The 15,842-nt window shown below is 40.7% G+C and overlaps 1 pseudogene; it reads right to left on the reverse strand.

Moving 5' to 3' along the window:
* Positions 1 to 2,884: 2,884 nt before the first annotated feature.
* LOC148802578 (EIN3-binding F-box protein 1-like) lies at positions 2,885 to 7,788 on the reverse strand (annotated as a pseudogene).
* Positions 7,789 to 15,842: the final 8,054 nt, after the last annotated feature.

Consider the following 15,842-nt stretch of genomic DNA (forward strand, 5'->3'; position numbering starts at 1 on the left):
TATGTCTCCCAAAACTCCCGAAGAGATTGAGGGCATGAAAGAGATTCACTATGCCTCAGCTGTAGGGAGCATCATGTTTGCCATGCTTTGCACTCGTCCTGACATTTCTCAGACAGTGAGTGTGGTAAGCAGATACCAATCTAACCCAAGGCAAGAGCATTGGACTACTGTAAAAAATATACTAAAATACCTTCGAAGAATAAAATAGTTTTGTCTAGTATTTTGTGGTAGTTCACTACAGATCTAGGGATATACTGATGCTGATTTTCAGTCGAATCTAGATGATAGAAAGTCTACATCTAGTTATATCTTTACGATAGAATCGTGTGCCATTAGCTGAAAAAGCAACAAATAGGGGTCCATGACAGATTCCACAACCGAGGCCGAGTACATTGCCGCAAGTGAAGCTGCCAAGGAAGTCGTTTGGATGAAGAAGTTCACTTAGGAAGTAGGAGTAGTTCCATACAACACTTAGCCATTCCATTGTTGTGTGACAACACTGGAGCAATTGCTTAGGCTAAGGAGCCACGAGCCCACTCGAAGTCGAAGCACATCGAGAGGAAGTACCATGTACTGTAGCAGATAGTTGGAAGAGGGGACGTCCTGATTCAGAAGGTAGCATCAATGGAAAATGTAGCAGACCCATTAACTAAGCCACTAACACAGAAAGTGTGAAAAACACATGGAAAGTATGAGACTCCAGCTTATACCCGATTGGACTTAAGTGCAAGTGGGAGTTGTTAGACAGTGTATGCCCTTAGCTCTAATCAGATTGATGTACTTGATGACATTTATTGAAAATGAATAAAAATACATAATTGATTCATGTTTTTTGGTATGTTTCTGTGTAATACCCTTAAACTGGACACCTATGAGACTCGTGTTCATTTAGAATCTTCATAGCCGTTGGATAGATCTAGGGAGATTTATCTTGCCAAGGATGACACTGGTGTGCCACCAAGTTGGTTGGGGTGGCTTGTCTTAGCTACCAAGGTGAGACCTGAGGTACATGTAGTATGGGTTTTCTTGAAACCCTGAACCGGACCAAAATTTCAGTATTGCCCTAGACCTTGGAGATAGATGGGCAAAACTAGAATGTTACACCTGACCCTTAGACTGGATTATGATACTGCACTAGGTATCGGATTGGGTTGTCTTTGATGTGCCAATTAGTGAGATCCTTAGACGGGATCAAAAACTTGGGTATTTTGGGACAGTTCGAGAATTCATCTGAGTGGGTGATCATAGTGACAGGATCAGCCCCTTTGTCGGATAAAGTGAATGGTTGAGGATGCACTCTTTTTTATGGAAACTTAAACTGCCGGCAATTGATTTCAATTGTTGAAATTTGTTTTTTAAAAAATAAATTTATATAGAGATATACATATATATTATGGTTTCAAAATGTTTGCAAAAGGTTTTAATTCCCGGGATCCATGTGAGTAGAGAGTGCAGAACTGTTCCTTGTAGCCAAGGTAGAGGTCCTCTCTTGTCGGGTAGTGTTTGATCATTATGGGCTGAGAGGTTAAGTGTAAGACCATTGAGGGTAATACCTAATGGGCTAATCTTGCATCTGCCCACAGTCCTTGGATTTTCATAAGGTGGCCGGACCCAAGGACCATTTAGTGTAAATTGTTAGGCTCATTAAGAGTCCATAGTGATGAACTCAGGGAAGTGAGAGAAAATGTAATTTTTACCACTGGAGGTTAGTGGGGGGCATTTTGGGTATATTTGAAACATGAGGTGACATGCATGTGGACCAGTGGAGTAAAGGGAAATTTGAAAGTCCCAAGTATAAAATTTGGTATTTTATATTTGAATACCATCGTTTTAGGATTTATTTTTTATGTGCTGGGCTAGGGATAAATTTACCTAAAAAATATCATTAGATTTAATGGGTTTTAGCTCCTCCCATTTGGAGTTCACATCTCCGCTCCACAAAGAGCCGCCCCACAACATCTCACAGCATATCCCCATCGTGTATTGGGAACATCTCCTGATAATAGTACCACTCCCAATGATGTCACCATCGGAAAATATTTTCTATACATGGTGGGGATGTAGTGTGGGGCGGAGATGTGATATGAATTTGATTGGTCCCTTCCATGTGCTTTTTAACTCACTTAGCATACTTTTTTTTTACTTTTTGATAGAGGTGGGAGAAATTACAAAGTAGAAAGAGGATTGATGAAGTTACAGAACCACAAATTAGGTCTGGTTCAGGACAGGATGTTCCAGTTCCAAACGGACAATTAGGTCTGACCCAATTATACTAAAGTTACTAACATCGTGTTAATAAAAACTTAATTGAAATATTTAACATTAAATCATTAATAAATAATAATAATATAGTGGCAGCAAAATAGTAAATAGTTTATATTTTAATAAATTAAGTGTTTTTAATCAAAATTATCTTACCCTCTTGAACATAATATATAACAAAAACATACAATAAAAAAAAACCAGGAGCCTTTATATATTATTAATTATATAACCGGTTTGGGTTTACATTAGTAGGAACAAGTAAAACGATTGTGACAAAATCACAGAAGCAAAACTGACATCAAAGTTCAAAATTCCGATACGTATCAGCCCGTATCGGGGCCTTCCTGATATGTCTCTACAGGGGGTGTTTTGGGTCACGAGTAGTTCAGGGGGTAGACCGGATTTAAACCGGCTCCACTGAACTAGATTCAAAAAAAAAAAAACAGTACCAGTACAGGCCGATAGGCCCTGTATTGATGCAGTCAGTTTGGTTTAATCAGTACTTGATGGACCTTTCTTTTATCGTTTATCCTGCCCAACTTCGGGGAACAGTGTTGTGGTCCATGTCCACCTTCCTTGTACGGGGATTGTATATATTTATAGAATACAATGTCAAGTGTGAACTGTGAAATACCCAAAATATTAGATTCCTGGTAGCAGAAAATTATAAAAGTGGCTTTGGTTTCATTTTACAGACAATGACAAGTATATGCAAAGAATGAAAGAACTCGAGAGATTGTCAAGTCAGCTGTAACCATTACACCTTGCACAAGAACTTTTTCTGAGAATTGGTTCCATCCTTATTAGCATCATCAAAATATTCCCAGAGGATTGTCCCTATAACCGGGGATCAATAACGGAGTTCATCCATTCCTTTGTAAGACAATACACCTCAAAATAACTTGCCACTCTCACTACATTGACAGGCATCCTTCCAACCATCCCCTTCTCATGTTAGAGCATTCAACTTGAAACTACAATCTCCTCACTCGGTGTTGTCTCTAGTCTTGCTTATTTGCATATACGGTATACCAAACCATCCCAATCAACTTTAAATATAATGAACCAACCATCCCCTTCTCATGTTAGAGCATTCAACTTGAACCCACAGACTCCTCACTCGGTGTTCAAAGTCTTGCTTGCTTTGCACATACCATACCATCCCAATCAACTTAAAATATATTGAATCACCCCCAACGATGTTTTGGATGTACTCGTGTGCCTGATTACAATTCCAACTTTACTGGATTGGTCAGTGGTCACTCCACATCATCCCCACCTCCACTTCTGTTTTTCTTCCTTAAGCTTGATGGTTTTGTACTTGAATGCAAGTGCATGAGGACGAGAAACTGCTGTCATATAACAATTCTACATAAATGACGGAATATTAGTATAAACTTGAAAGAGATTTTAGTGTCGGCTATATAGATTATTTCAAGGTCATAGTCAGAAAATGTCCTCAATGTTTCCATGAGATTCAGCTTTCTCTGTTACACTGAACAAAGCCCTCAATGTTTCCATGAACTTCTCCATCACAACTGCTTCAGAGCAGGCAAGTAACAATGCAGCCCAAAAAGCAAGAGTACAACCCTTCACGAGCAAAAATACTCACCATTTACATCAGAAAACAGTACCTTGAATTCAAAAATTCCAGTCCATTTTGGACACAGAAAAGGAACAATTTTCCCAAACCTCAAGAAAGGGATGGAAATCAAATAACCAAAAAAAGCCACATGGAGGATTGCTACAGCATGTGTCCAACCAACTACTGAATCTACAAAAAATTCTCCTGTGACAAATCAATTACTTACCTCATGTATTCTGACTGAACCAAGATGTAATAGATACATTGAGTAGCATTTATAACAAATCCAACTCAAATCTCAGATCTTCTCGTCAAAAAATTGAAACCAGGAAGGAAAGAACCGAAGGCCCTGAGATATGAAACAGACAAAGACTACTCTGAGATTCATCTATCAATAAACAGAGAATGTGCACACATAATAATCCTTAAATCTAAAATAATAAAATAAAACCCTTGTTTTCTACCGGGATTTCAAGAACCCAAACAACATACCTCTGCAACTCTCTCTCTCTCTCTCTCTCTCTCTCTCTCTCCTTCTTGTAATCAATAGCCCTCTGGTCACTCCAGCTGAAGTGACAGAGTAGCAATGCCTAAGTTGGTGGTTGCCCACTTTGAGATGCCAAGCTCATGAAGTACAGAAAAGTAGCTTGCACTTGCTATCAGGCAATCATCAGTAATCTTGCAACTATTGAGATTTAGGATCTGGAGGAGTTTCACCATGAAATCTAGCCATGGCTGTAATTTCCATCTGTCAAATTCAGGCAGCCACTGAGGTTCTCATTCACAGGACCTGCCTCAGAATTCTCAACAAGAGAAAAAATCAGCATATGTGATCCAACAAATCCCACTCAACTCTATGTTTTGTAGCTAAGGGCACAACTTTCCCACCACAGCCAAGCTGGAACTGACAAAATCCTGAGCAATTAAGAATGGACAAAATCATAGACAATTGCAGGGAGAGAGCAGTGGTAGCCCCAAACTATATCCTTGATAATCATGCACTTTACCAGGACAAGTGCCTTCAACTTTGCTCCAAAGTTTGAAACGGCTCCCAGAAACCCAGATTGGGTGATCCTATTACACTTCCAATTGCAGCTCTGGCAAAAGCTACAAAGGATCAGCCGCTTCAAGATAGGGAACCCTTTCCCACAGCTTTAAGGCCTAGAGATGTTACACCTCAGCAAGATCTAACTGTAACTGACTTCATTTTTTGCAGACCATGAGTATTGGCCATCACCTAAAAGCCCCTTTCACTAATGTTCTGTCAGCCAGTGAGGACTAATTCAGTAACAGCCTTGCCATAATGGCCAATAACAGCAAGAAAGATTTTGGAGTTTAATTTTTGTCAAGATGTAAGAAGCAAGAGAGGGTGGGCCTTGGTGCAGTAGTTGAGTTGCTCCATTGTGACTTGGGTGACCAGGGCTCAAATCTCAGAAACAGCCTCTCTGTATGTGCAGGGGTAAAGTTGCATCCATTTCCATCTGTCTCTCCCCAGACCCTGCATTGGCTGGAGCCTTGTCACTGGGCTGTCCTTTATGCAAGGTGCTGAGGATATGTCATATGGAGCAGAGTGGCGGAAAATAGAAATGTGCATATGCTTGGATGAGTGGTAAAACTAAAGCGGATAGGGCCAGAAATTGGTCACCTGAAAGAGAAGAATACCTCCCTACTTGGAAAATGGCTATGGAGATTCCTTACAGAGACAAACTCTCTATGAGCAGCTATCATCATCAGCAAATATGGGTTGGACACCAACAGTTGGGACAGCAACCTTCATTCAAACTGAGTAGCTTCATCAAGTCCTTGGAAAGGTATCACCACAACTTATATCAGTTTTTCTCCCCATATAAGGTTTAAAGTGGGTAATGGTACTAGAGTAAGGTTTGGACTGATCTGTGGTGGGGCAACTCTACTTTAGCAGAGGCCTACCCTAGACTTTTTAACCTCACTCTTAACAAAGAAGCTACCATTTCCCAGTGCCTCCCTTTCTCCCCCACTGAGAGCAACATTAACTTGAACCTTAGAAGACCTTTAAGGGATTCGGAGATCAGTGATTTAACTGAGCTCCTCTCTCTCAGATAAGTCTACATCTCTCCTAACTCACTAGACTCCCGTGTCTGGAAACCCCACCCTGTAGGTGAATTCTCTTCCAAATCTTTCTTCAAGGTTCTGGTCACAGAAGAGCAGAGCTGTAATTTTCCTTTCAAGAAGGTCTGGTGCAACTATATCCCCTCCAGAGTGTGCTTTTTCGTATGGGAAGCCTGCATGCATAGGATAAACACTTGTGAACTGTTACGAAAGAAGAATCTTGGCAGATTAGCTGTTTCCCCCCATGTCTGCATCCTTTGTCCGGGAAAAGGGGAAACAACTGATCACCTTTTCATCCACTGCCAGGAAACCAGAGACATTTGGTGTCATTTCCTTCAACTAGCTGGGTATAGCTGGGCTGCTCCAAATCACCTTCAGGACCTGCTTCACCAGTGGCAAGGCAAAGGGTTGAGCAAGAGAGGCAAGGTGTTTTGGCAAGTAATTCTGCATGCTGTGCTCTGGGGAGTTTGGGAAGAAAGGAACAACCACCTATTTGAGAACAAGGCAAGATCAAGGACTGATTTGATCTCACACATCACCTACCTCTGTAATCAGTGGTGGGCAGCCAATTCGGACAAGTTTAAGGGAGTCCACATAAATGACCTCAACAGGGACGCTGGCCTCTTTCTTTTCTCCTCCCTCACCCCTCCCCCCCCTACAGGGGGCCTCTCCTTAGGATGGAAGAAACTTGGACCCTAAGCTTCGATAGAAGTGCTTCAGGTAACCCAGGAGCTGCTGGTATTGGAGTACTAAGGGATGAAAATGGAAACATCTGCTGGGTGTACAGTGGACCGATAGGTACAGCCGGCTCTACCAAGGCAGAAGTGATGGCTGCACTTACGGGAATCCGATTGATCAACTGGCTAGGCATTCAGAACTTATCCATAGAGGGAGATTCAGCTAACACCATAAAGTGGTTAGGAAGACAGGAGGCTGGACCGTGGAGACTCAGTCACTTCCTAGCAGAAGCAAGGGATTTATTGGCAGTTTCAAATGCAAACCTGCACTGGATCCCAAGGGAACTCAATGCTCTTGCAGATGGGTTAGCAAAATTAGGTGCTCTTTTAGAAGTTCTGTACTGTGATACCCTGCGTAATTCTCAGGGGTCTGATCCCTGTTTTGTTGAAATCAGTTAACTTTTCTCAAAAAAAAAAGTCCTACAAAAGAACCTAGTAGTAGCTCCAATAGGTGATAGAATCAGAGAACGTAGACTGATATGGTTTGGTCACGTGCATAGAAGACCATCTATAGCACCTGTTAGAATGAGTAATCTGTTACAAGTTGAAGGGGCTAGAAGAACCAGGGGCATAATGAAAAGGATTTGGGTGCAAGTAGTAAGAAATGATTTTGTTACTTATTTCAAAAAAAAAATAAATGTAAGAAATGATTTAAAAACTTGTAATTTGATGATAGATATGACACTAAATAGAACGGATTGGAAAAACAAGATTCCTGTAGCCAAACCTGTAAAGTAGGGACAAGGCTTAGATGATGATGATGACGTAAGAAACTGAAGATAAGAAGCTATCAACTCCTGGATCTCCAACAAATGGGCAACCCTTAAGGCTATGTTTGGTTTGAAGGAAAAGGTAGGAAAAGGAAGGGAAACCTGTACAAACCTCATATAAGTTTCCATACCTTTTCCTACCTTTTCCTTCAGACCAAACACAGTCTAATTGAAATGGATTGGAGCTTTTGACAGATTGTCCAATTGCTTGCAAGTTCTCATTCCCAATTTTAGAACAAGATTCTATTGTCAAGGCAGTTATATTGGGGCAGTTCTCTGCAATTGCCACTAAACCTTTGCCAGATATTGAAGGACAATGGCAGCCATCTGGCTTCTCTATCATATGTATTAACTTTGGAGAATAGTTAAAAAGGGTGAAAGAGAGGAAGAAAAATCACAGTAGAAAGATTTGGTTGATAGAGAAAGTAAGAAAAGAAAAGAAGAGAAAAGATGAAAAAGGGTTTTCAGGAGAGAGACAGTATCGAACTGAACTCTCTCACTATCAACCCAAGTAATATTCAGATTTTAATAAGATAACAGAAATTACAATAATGCCCTCAATAGGATGTTTAAACACATAGACTAAAAAAAGGTAAATAAGGACAAATTGAATCAAGCAATATCCGATTTTCAAATCCGATATCCAAATTTGATTCGATATCCGACGGATATTGAAAATTAATACTCGATTTGAATATGACTAAATATTCGATTTAAATGCGAATTCGACCAATTAATTATTTTAGGTAATTAATAAATATATAAATTATTTATATGATTTAACTATTATATAAATTATATAAAATATTTAAATATTTTACATATTATATATAAGAATTAAATAATCGGTTGAATTCAGATATTTATCGAATCAAATCAGTTCATATCTGAATTCGAATCCGATTATCTATTTGATATGAATAGGATATCCGAATTTGACCAATTAGATATTCGAATTATCCGAATTCAATTCGATTATGTCGAATCTCGAATTCGAAGTCGGATTTTCAAATACCGTTGACACCCCTAGATATGCCTAGTTCATTCATGGAAGACTGAGCTTGAAACAATGGGTGTGGCAGCTTAGTTATCACAGAATAACTTGATCAACTTATTAATAGGAATGCTACCTCTTGGAGGAGATGTTTCAACCGAATCAATATACAACTGGTGTGTGCCATTGTTCTGTATTTTGCTTCAGCACTTACTACACTTTGCTTTTTGCTTTTCCAAGTAACAAGATCCTTACACAAGAAGGGTATAGTATCCTGTAGTAGACTTCCTGTTCATTATGGATCCCGCCCAATCTGCACCAGAATACCCTTCAAGAGACAATTCTCCCCCTTTCTTATACAATAGATCCATAGTTTTCGAGGTGCCAAGGCGAGACTAGGCAATAGGGGGGCGCCTTCTCACCTAGTCGCCTAGGCATCACCTAGGCAATGGATTCAAGTAAAAACATGTATCCTAGGGTAGTTCCCTAGGTTCCACAATCATATTTCCTAAATAAATATCCATAATTTCCATAAGAAAAGTATAAACTTCATGTTAAAGTATAGAAAATCAACATATTCCAACATATTCCTAGGAAGAAAAGAAGAAAGAAAAAAAAATTAAAAAAAAATATAGTGCTTGAACCCCATTGTCATAGCTTCCCTATAGGCATCTTCATCAAACATATGAATTCTATTTTGCGGACTATAAGAATCAGCTTTTCTTTGTGGACAAGTTTTCAAGTGTTGTCTCATATTTGAAGTACTAAAACCAAATTCTGCATCATATATTACTCCAGAAAACATACACCTTTCCTTTACTTTCCCATCATCATCGTTGAATTTTTCAAAAACCTCCCATACTTCTAACCAGCTTCTTTTCCTTCCAGTTGAACTAGATTGTGATGTTTGCGATCCCATAGTTATAGTATTACTACCACTTTCTCCTATACAAAATACAAAATATGAAAAGATATCATTTAGACATGCATATATAACCCACATAAATATATATCAGGAAAGAAATACTCAAATTCATAGATACCACCTAAGAGAAACCATCATCTTTTTATTAATTTATTAGCACAAATAGAAATTATAAACAAAACAAATACTGTTGAACAAAATTACAAATAATGCCTAAAAATTGGTAGACTTTATTGGACAAAGGAGTAGTGCACGTATGTACAGTAACTCAACCTGGACAAACAAATCCAGAGTATTTGATAGAATAAAGAATCAAGAAAGAAAATGGTGGAACAATCTCAACCACCAGCTTGATCTCTTGGTTGTTGTTGGCAACCATATGTCAATGCACTGTGACTTGTATATGAAGGGATGAGAGATCCATCGTATGGATGCCCAAATCTTGTGGAATAAGGTGGGTAAATTTCAAAAAATTTCTCTGCCTTCAACTGGGAATCGCATTCCCTATTTTAGAAAAATCATATTTTTCAAGGATTAATCTTGAACCATAAATCGAACTAGATCTGAACAAAAGCAGTAGGAGAGGATTATACCTGATACGGAGAAATAATATCTCCCAACGAAGGTGTTCACGCCCAATGAAGGATCCAAAGACTGCTTCCACTGAAGATGGTGTAGTGTAGGATGGAGCAGAATCAACAGTGTTCTCTCCAAAAACCTAATCATTCACAAGAAGTAGCAGGATGGCATGTGAGCACAACTTCCTATCAATCCCTTCACAAGGAACTGATGTCAAGATCGAATCTTGATTTCTCCCACTGAACTGGAGATCGAACTGGCAGGTGAGACGACAAGAAAGAATTTGGCAGGGTGGCTTAATTCTTCCTTCTGTGATTTCAGCTCTGAAGAGGATGTGAATATGTGTCTTTTAAAGACTGTCGCCCCCTCCTTCTTTGGTAACCTTAGAGGGATCAGCTCCTAATCCCATTAGGAGTTGCTGATCCAAATCATATTTGGATCAGACATCCCTTTAAGTGATAAGGGTAAACCCTTATCTTATCTGCAGATTAGATCAGCCTTCTCCTAATCTCATTAGGAGGTTTCCAGAGGGTTAAGACCTTATCCTATTTGCTATTCCAATCCCAGAATTCGCCCCTTATTTAACTGATTAAATTAGTTTGAAATGGGATTTAGGCCCATTAAGGTTATGTGCTTACTTAGCCTTCCTAACTACTACCAAGTTGGGCTTCCTTGTACGGTGTGGGACCCAAACATTGATCTACACATCAGCCACATGGGTTCAGCCAAGCCTTTGTTACAAGGCCTGGCCGAATACACTGTTATGGACAGTGCACCCCCTGAAACCCATCGCATGGGCTCTATGGGGCAAACACTTACCCTAAGTGGTCCCTGGGCCAAGCCACCTTGTAACACCCAGGGATTGTGGGCAGATGCAAGATTAGCCCATCAGGTATTACCCTCAATGGTCTTACACTTAACATCTCATCCCATAATGATCAAACACTGCCTAACAAGAGAGGACCTCTCCTTCGGCTGCAAGGAACTGTGTTGCACTCTCTTCTTATATGGATCCCGGGAATTAAAACCTTTTGCAAACATTTTGGAAACCATAATATATATATATATACTTTTATATCTCATATAAAATGTATTTTGCAAAACAAATCTCAACGGTTGAAATCGGTTGCCGGCAGTCTTGGTTTCCATCAGAGAGTGTGCATCCCCGATCATTACCTTTGCCCGACAAAGGGGCTGATCCTGTCACTATGATCACCCACTCAGATGAATTCTCAGACTGTCCCAACATACCGAGGTTTTAACCCCCGCTAAGGATCTCACTAATTGATACATCAAAGACAGCCAATCCGACACCTAGTGCAGTATCATAATCGAGTCTAGGGGTCGGGTGTAACTTTCTAGTTTTGCCCATTGATCTCCAAGGTCCAGGGCAATACTGGAAATCTGGTCCGGTTCAAAGATTCAATTAATCCTACACTGCATGTGCCTTGGGTCTCACCCTGGCGTCTGAGACAGGCCACCCCAACCGACTTGGTGGCACATCAGTGTCAGCCTTATCAGGATAGGTCTCCCCAAACCGACCCACTGGATGTGAACATTCTAAACTAACACGAGTCTCATTAAGTGTCCAGTTTATGGGTAATACACCAAAGGAACATGAATCAAATATGTACTTTATTCATTTACAATAAACTCATATTGTACATCATTCTGATTGAAGCTAAGGGCATACAAAAACTGTCTAACAGCTCCCACTTGCACTTAGGTCCAATCTAGTACATGCCGGAGTCCCATGCTTTCCACGTGTTTCTCAAACACTTTCTGTGATAGTGGCTTCGTCAATGGGTCTGCTACATTTTCCACTGACGCTACCTTCTGAATCAGGACGTCCCTTCTACCAACAATCTCTCGCAGTACGTGGTACTTCCTCTCGATGTGCTTTAACTTCGAGTGGGCTCGTGGCTCCTTAGCCTGAGCAATTGCCCCATTGTTGTCACACAACAACAGAATGGGTGATGTGTTGGATGGAACTACTCTCAACTCATGAACAAACTTCTTCATTCACATGGCTTCTTTGGCAGCCTTGCTTGCGGCAATGTATTCGGCTTCGACTGTGGAGTCTGTAGTGGACCCCTGTTTGCTGCTTTTCCAGCAAACAGCACACGATCCTATCATGAAAACATATCCAGATGTAGACTTTCTATCATCTGGATCCGACTAGAAATCGACATTAGTATAGCTCTGGATCTGTAGTGAGCTACCATCGAATAACAGACAACTCTTTTGTCCTTCGAAGGTACTTAAGTATGTTTTTCACAGCAGTCCAGTGCTTCTGCCCTGGGTTGGTTTGGAATCTGCTTACCACACTCACTGCCTGAGCAATGTCAGGACGAATGCACAGCATGGCATACATGATGCTCCCCACGACTGAGGCATTGGGAACGTCTTTCATGCCCTCAATCTCCTCAAAGGTCTTGGGAGACATCTTCTTGGAGAGAGTGACTCCGTGCCTGAAAGAAACATTTCTTTTCTTGGAGTTCTCCATGCATCTTTTGACTATTTCGTCAATGTAAACAGATTGGGATAATCCTATTATCCGCTTCGATCTATCTCTATAGAGTCGAAGACCCAGTATATAGGAGGCTTATCCAAGATCTTTCATTGACAATTGTTGCGAAAGCCATACTTTCACCGTAGTTAACATTCCTACATCATTCTCAATGAGTAGAATGTCATCTACATACAGAACCAAGAAAGTAACCTTATCCTCACTGGATTTCCTGTAAACACAGGACTCATCCGGATTCTGCTTGAAGTCAAACGATTTGACAACAGAGTCAAAATGGATGTTCCAACTCCTAGAAGCTTGCTTAAGTCCATAAATGGATCTATTAAGTTTACATACCATGTGTTCCTAACCTGCAGCAATGAAGCCTTGCGGCTGCTGCATATAGATATCTTCAGTAAGATCTCCATTCAGGAATGCAGTTTTGACATCCATTTGCCAAATCTCGTAATCAGAGTATGCTGCTACAGCTAGCAGGATCCTAATGGATTTAAGCATGGCCACAGGAGAAAAGGTTTCCTCATAATTGATGCCCTCTTTCTGAGTGTACCCTTTCGCCACCAGACGAGCTTTGAAGGTTTCAACCCTTCCATCGGGGCCCTTCTTCCTCTTGTAAATCCACTTGCAACCAATTGCTTTTACCCCGGAGGGCGGATCTACTAGAGTCCAGACTCCATTGGTCTCCATTGAGTCCATCTCAGCTCTCATGGCCTCCACCCACTTCTGGGAATCTATGTCCAACATAGCTTCCGCATAAGTCACGGATCCTCCTCACTAGTCAAGGTTTCCACAAGGTAACTATCCTGATCATAACCATAACGGACTGGTGGCCTGGATACCCGAGTGGATCTTCTAGGTTGGTCACTATCTGGAACTTGTGAAACATCTCCCACTGCTCTTGAGCTCTCTTCATCAAGAACAACTTCCTGACGATGGGTGTCCAGGATGTAATCTGTTAGACAGTTTTGTATGCCCTTAGCTTCAATCAGAATGATGTACTTTATGAGTTTATTGTAAATGAATAAAAGGGCATATTTGATTCATGTTCCCTTGGTATGTTTCTGTGTAATACCCTTAAACTGAACACTTAATGAGACTCGTGTTAGTTTAGAATGTTCACAGCCAGTGGGTCAGTCTGGGGAGACCTATCCTAACAAGACTGACACTGTGGTGCCACCAAGTCGGTTGGGGTGGCCTGTCTCAGTTGCCAGGGTGAGACCCTAGGCACATACAGTGTAGGATTAATTGAATCTATGAACTTGACCAGATTTCCAGTATTGCCCTAGAGTTGGGAGATTGATGGGCAAAACTAGAAAGTCACCCGACCCCTAGACTCGATTATGATACTGCACTAGGTGTCAGATTGGGCTGTCTTTGATGTACCATTCAGTGAGATCCTTAGTGGGGGTCAAGACTTGGGTATGTTGGGACAGTCCGAGAATTCATCTGAGTGGGTGATCATAGTGACAGGATCAGCCCCTTTGTCGGACAAAGGTAATGATCGGGGATGCACTCTCACTGATGGAAACCAAGATTGCCGGCAGCCGATTTCAACCGTTAAGATTTGTTTTGCAAAGTATATTTTATAAGAGATATAAAAGTATATATATTACGGTTTCTCAAATGTTTACAAGAAGGTTTTAATTCCTGGGATCCATATAAGTAGAGAGTGCAACACTTTTCCTTGCAGCTGAGGGAGATGTCATTTCTTGTCGGGCAGTGTATGATCATTATGGGCTGAGAGGTTAAGTGTAAGACCATTGAGGATAATACCTGATGGGCTAATCTTGCATCTGCCCACAGTCCCTGGGTGTTACAAGGGGGTTTGGCCCAGGGACCACTTAGGGTAAGTGTTGGGCCCATAGAGCCCATTTGATGGGTTTTCAAAGGGTGCACTGTCCATAACAGTGTATTCGGCCAGGCCTTGTTATAAAGGCTGGGCTGAACCCATGTGGCTGATGTGTAGATCAATGCTTGGGTCCCACGCCATACAAGGAAGCCCAACTGGGCAGTAGTTAGGAAGGTTAAGTGAGTACATAAGCTTAATGGGCCTAAAGCCCATTTCAAACTAGGCTATTTATTTAGTTAATAATGGGGGGAATTCTGAGATGGATTAGCAGATAGGATAGGGTCTTGACCCTCTCCACTCAAAGAGTCCAGATCTGAATGTGATTCAGATCTAGAAACCTCCTAATGAGATTAGGAGAAAGCTAATCTAATCTGCAGATAAGATAAGGGTTTATCCTTATCACCTGAAGAGAAGGCTGATCCAAAAATGATTTGGATAAGTAGTTCCTAATGATATTAGGAGCTGATCTATTTTAGGTTAACACAAAAGAAGAAGGGGGCGGCAGCCTTTAGGAGACACACATCAGATTTTCTTTAGTGCTGAAATCAAGAAGGGAGAATTCTGCACCCTGCGAATACTCTCTTGCCACCTCGCTGTTCTTGCCGCCTTGTTTTCCAGTTCGATCTCCAGTTGTGGGAGAAGTAAAGATTGGATCTTGACATCAGTTCTTTGAGAAAGGATTGAAAGGAAGCTGTGCTCACGTACCATCCTACTGATTCTTGCGAAGGATAGAGTTTTGGAGAAGAACACTACTGATTCTGCTCCATCCAGCACTGCGCCATCTTCAGTGGGAGCAGTATTTGGATCTTTCCTTGGGCGTGAACACCTTTGTTGGGAGATACTATTTCTCCGGATCAGGTACAATCCTCTCCTACTCCTTTTGGTTCAGATCTGGTTCAGTTTATGGTTCAAGAATGATCCTTGAAAATATGATTTTCTAAATAGGGAATACGGTTCCCAGTTGATGGGAGAGAAAAATTTTTGAAATTCGCCCCCTTATTCCGCAATCTTTAGGCGTCCATACGATGGATCTCTCATCCCTTCAGTGGTATCAGAGCCAGGTTTCAAATCTTGAACCAGTTTGTTTCAGATCTGAACCTACGCAAATGGGCAGAAGGTGTTCTACCTGATTTGCGCAGATATGGGTTTTGGGAAATTTGTTCCCAAAATTAATGGGCAAATAATCTGAAATTAATTTTACATAAATCTGATTATTATTTAGAATTGTTCTTTATGATTTTCTTGATTTATGGGTTGTTCGTACAAGAGGAGATCAAATTCTTGGTTTGCGCAGGGAACCTGCGATTTTGTAGTTCTTGAATTATTTTTGGTCTGTAAATAATTTTTTTTATTTTCTAGACTCAATGTATAGGTATTCGATCTGATGTAATTATTAATAGAAATAGGATTTCTATTTATTTTATTTTGGATCGAAGATGGCGGCGCAGAAAAGGAAATTTTGTAGAGAAGGAGATTTCGCAGATGGGAGAATCGCTATCTGCGATTTGCAGTTTGTGAAACTG

The sequence above is a fragment of the Nelumbo nucifera genome, chromosome 2, assembly GCF_055504915.1.
Source record: "Nelumbo nucifera cultivar China Antique chromosome 2, China Antique-T2T, whole genome shotgun sequence".
Lineage (NCBI taxonomy): Eukaryota > Viridiplantae > Streptophyta > Magnoliopsida > Proteales > Nelumbonaceae > Nelumbo > Nelumbo nucifera.